General features: G+C 50.9%; 1 pseudogene; it reads left to right on the top strand.

Moving 5' to 3' along the window:
* The first annotated feature begins 3,166 nt into the window (after positions 1-3,166).
* On the top strand, positions 3,167-4,777 carry LOC107286215 (annotated as a pseudogene).

Raw genomic sequence — 4,777 nt, 5'->3', positions numbered from 1 at the left:
AAAAATCACTTAGCAACAGAAATGTGGGGGCTCAACTGCGGCTCATACATTGACGACTATTACCTGTGACATTTTTGACATTATGCACTACCTTATGCCTTTCTTTACTCATTTATTTATTTATTGGTGCCTTTAAATCACTGTTAACTTCTGGCAATGGCCTGGACAAGCCTCTGCAGTTTCCTTCATAGTATTTTCAAAAGTAGTTTGCCACTGCCTACTTCCCAAGGATGAGAGTGATTGGCACAAAGTCTCCCAGCTGGCTTCATGCCTAAGGCACGACCATAACTCACAGGTTTCTAGCCTAATAACTTAACATGGACTGGGGCTTTTGTTTTGTTTTGCTTCGTTTGCACTGTGTTGGCTCAATTTTACATTTCATACATCTTCAGTTCAGTGAAAATATCTATCAGCAAGAATGGTACTAAATGTTCTACAAATATTGGCAAGGACCAAGTGTGGCTCAGCAGTTGGCTAAAATGACAGACATGCATCCAAATGAGGATAAACATCAGATGGCTTATAGGCTTGATGGTGTAGTCTGGTTCTTAGCCTCAGTTCCCTTCCTGCAAAATTTGAAAAATGAGTACTGAGGATCCCTGAAACAAGAGTTTGCTTTTACAATTTAACTGGGTTGTTACATTTTCGTTCAGGTAACAGAAGGAATAAATAAAGGTTAAAAGAATTATTATAAAATATGCCTGCAACCATGTGACACAACTATGGAATATGTAAATTTGGGGGCACCCAAAAACATACCCTTTAGCTTTCTGTAAAAGTGCATTAACTGTATTTTGTTCAAACAGTTTCGTCTCCAAGAGAGAGCTTGGGGAAGACTAATATTATATATAGTTAGAGTAGAATCCAACTATAGATAATTACAAATCTGGGACTGTTTCTAAGAATACTGTGAACTGCAAGGACTAGTCTGTGTCCAAATAGACATGCTTCCCAGCTGTTGATCAGCAAGCAGAAAGTCACATACGAGTTATGGATTTAAAAAACCGTGTTTGGCATGAAGACGGATACCTGTGATTCCAAAGCTAGAACTTACTGAAGACAGGTCAAGATGGTTGGTGGCTATGTCACATCTGAATAAATTAAATTTCTAAAACTAGATGGTTCCCACAGTATGAATTTTATCACTCTGTGAGCATTTGTTTGGCTTGTGAAAACAAGTGATTTCTTATGCAGCTCTTTACTTTAGCTTAATTTCATATTCACTAATTCTGGATAATGAAAGGATATTGTCCAAAAACAGTTTAAGACTTTTTTAAATTTGAAAATCTGGTGGGTATTGTGGACATAAAAATAATAGATGGCAGAGGGCAAAATTTGTTACTCACACTTTGGTATTTAAAAATTCCCCCTCAGTTGCTATTCCTTTTTGAAAACATGTTTTGATGTCATATGTAATTAATTTATTTAGCATGGTATCATTCGTCTCTAATAATTCGGAAGAAAACCTTCAGAACATTTTAGTGCAAAAAAATGCTTGGACAACATTCCCCAATTCGCTACTTTCCAAATATTTTGGTAGGAATTATGGGAATTACAGCACATGTTGGGGAAGATTGATGGAGATACTAAGACACTTACAATTTGAATTATAGGGAAATGGGCTCTTAGACATCTAGTTTGGTGTAGTGATTAAGGCACAAGCTAGAAGTCACGATACTGTGAGTTCTAATCCCACCTTAGTTATGAAAGCTGGATGGGTGACTTTGAGCCAGATACTCTCTCTCAACCCACAACTTCAAACTCTGGTAACTAGCCAATCAGTCAATGTTGCAGTCAAAGCTGCACATCTTGTCAGAACTAATGGACTGGTTGATCTGAAAAAAAATGACCCTGCACTCAGTATAAACACTGAGAAGAAAAAAAAAAGAATATCAACCTCCACCCACCCATCTCATTACTATACAGGTAGTCCTCGACTTATGACCACAATTGAGACCAAAGTTTCTGTTGCTAAGTGAGACATTTGTTAAGTGAGTTTTGCCCCATATCGCAACCTTTCTTGCCACCATTGTTAAGTGAATCATTGCAATTGTTAAGTGAGCAACGTGGTTGTTAAGTGAAATCTGACTTTGCTTGTCAGAAGGTCACAAAAGGTGATCGCCATGAACCCAGGACTCTGCAAATGTCATGAGTCAGTTGCCAAAACATCTGAATTTTGATCACGTGACCACGGGGATGCCACAATGGTGTTAAGCGTGAGAAACGGTTATGTCACTTTTTTTCAGTGCCAGTTGGAACTTTGAACAGTCACTAAATGAACGGTTGTAAGTTGAGGACTACTTGCAAAGTCTGCCTAGCGTACTCGTATCCCGTTTCATAAGAGAGGAAAAATGAGGCTGCCACTGCCAGGTGTCCACTATTTGAGTGGACAGTCCACTTTTTTCACATTATGTGAAAATAGTGGACACTTCACAAAATAGTGGACATTTTTTTTTATTCAAAAGCTTTATGATGATATGGTACGTAATCTAAAGCTGTACAGTCTACTTTTTTTATTACTTAACACTCCCACACCCCCCGCTTGTCCGCTATTTTTTGGGAACAGACCTGGCAAGCCTAGCTGCCAGTCCAAAAGCTGCAGGAATCTCAGCAGCAAAGCCTTGGCTCTTGGCCTGTAGGCCAAGCTTCCAGCCGGCTTTCCTCCTTCGCTGGTTTTGGTCATTGCTTCTCTTTCCCTCCAGTCACGAAAGCAGCAGCCTTCCAAGGCAGCCAAAGGTGGCTGGCACAGAGTCCAGCCACTCTCCCGCCCGCCTTTCGCTCTTGCTGTGGGGATCCGGCAGGAAGCGGGCTTTGGAAAGCTGCAGGCATTCCTGACGTGCTGGTTCGGCCTGCTCTTGCTATTCTCTCTGGAAGGGAAGCGGGGCATGGCTGCGCACAGGGGACTCTGGGACCATCACGAAGGGGGGAGAGGAGCGGGAGGAGGAGGGAGACAGGCTCGCCTCGGCGCACACACCCCCTTAGACGGCTTATAAAATCGCGACCGGCCTGCCCGATTAAAGCAAAAGCCGGGGGGCAAAAGGAGGGTCCGCGCCCTCGGGCTGAGAGTCGCTGCTCCCCACAGGCGCAGAGAAGGAAAGGCGCGAGCGTGGTCTCGAGGAGGAGCCGACCCTCCCTCTCCCCCTTCGAAAGTGAAAGGGCCACAACGATGGTGCAAAGCGAGGACAGACGGGGCGGGGAGATCGCCGCGCCTTTCCAGAGCGCCTTGCAGCCGGCGTTGCTGCTTGCTTGCGCCCTCCTGCTCTACTTCTGGGCGGCGCGCAAGCGCTCCGCGGCTCCGGGCAAACGCCTTCCCGGCCCCGTCGGATGGCCGCTGGTCGGCAACGCCCTGCAGCTGGGTCGCCACCCTCACCTCACCTTTTGCGAGCTGGCCAAGCGCTACGGCGACGTCTTCCAGCTGCGCCTGGGCTTGCGCTCCGTCGTGGTGCTCAACGGCGAGGCGACCATCCGGCAGGCGCTGGTGCAGCAAGGCGGGCCCTTCGCGGGCAGACCCGATTTCCCCTCCTTCCGGATGGTCTCCGACGGGAAGAGCGTGGCTTTCGGACGCTACACGGAGCGCTGGCGGGCGCAGCGGCGGGCGGCGCACGCCACGCTGCGCGCTTTCTCGACGGGCAACGCGCCCAACAAGCGGCTCTTCGAGGAGCACGTGACGGCCGAGGCGCAGGAGCTCATCGACGGGCTGGCGAAGCTGAGCGAGGGCGGCCTTTACGTCAACCCGCTGCCGCTGCTCGCCGTGGCCAACGCCAACGTGATGTGCGCCCTTTGCTTCGGGCAGCGCTACAGCCACGCCGACGGCGAGTTCCGCGCGCTGCTGGGCAGGAACGACCGCTTCGGGCAGACGGTGGCGGCGGGCAGCTTGGTGGACGTGCTGCCCTGGCTGCTGGCCTTCCCCAACCCGGTGCGAAGCGTCTTCCGCGATTTCCAGGCTATCAACGGGGAGATGTTCGAGTTCGTGCGCGCCAAGGTGGCGCAGCATCGGCTTACTTTCCAGCCCGGGACCCCTCCCCGTCACATTAGCGATGCCATCCTGGGCCGCATGGAGCACGGCCCCGGGGGGAAAGAAGGACCCCTCGGAGACTACGCGGAAAGCACGCTGACCGATCTCTTCGGCGCCGGTCAGGACACCACGTCGGCTGCCCTGGCTTGGCTGCTGCTGCTGCTTCTGAAGCACCCGCAGCTGCGGGAGCAGTTGCAGACGGACCTGGACCGCGTGGTGGGTCGCGAGCGGCTTCCGACGGCGGACGATCGCGCCTCCCTGCCTCGCCTGGAAGCCTTCCTCTACGAGATGCTGCGCTACAGCAGTTTAGTTCCGGTCACCATCCCGCACGCCACCACCGCCGACGTGTTCCTGGACGGCTTCCACATCCCCGAGGGCACCGTGGTCTTCGTCAACCAATGGTCTGTCAACCACGATCGGGTCTGCTGGAAGGACCCGCACATTTTTGACCCGACGCGGTTCTTGGACGTCCGGCAGGAGACTCTCGACCGGGACCTCGCTCGCCGCGTCCTGATATTCTCGATGGGCAAGAGGCGCTGCATCGGGGATCAGCTCGCGAAGCTGCAGCTCTTCCTCTTCACCGCCATCCTTTTGCACCAGTGCGACCTGACGGCCAACCCAGCCGAAGAGATAAGGGTGGACTGCGAGCACGGGCTGGTTCTCAGGCCTCTGCCCTACACCTTGTCGGTGACTAGGCGAAGCACTTCCCGGGCCGAGGAGGACAGGAGCCGGAGCAACACCGACACCGCCTGCCCTTCTTAA

This window comes from Protobothrops mucrosquamatus, unplaced genomic scaffold (assembly GCF_001527695.2).
Source record: "Protobothrops mucrosquamatus isolate PMUCROS unplaced genomic scaffold, P.Mucros_1.0 scaffold261, whole genome shotgun sequence".
In the NCBI taxonomy this organism is placed as follows: domain Eukaryota; kingdom Metazoa; phylum Chordata; class Lepidosauria; order Squamata; family Viperidae; genus Protobothrops; species Protobothrops mucrosquamatus.
This window is presented reverse-complemented; position numbering and strand designations above follow the sequence as displayed.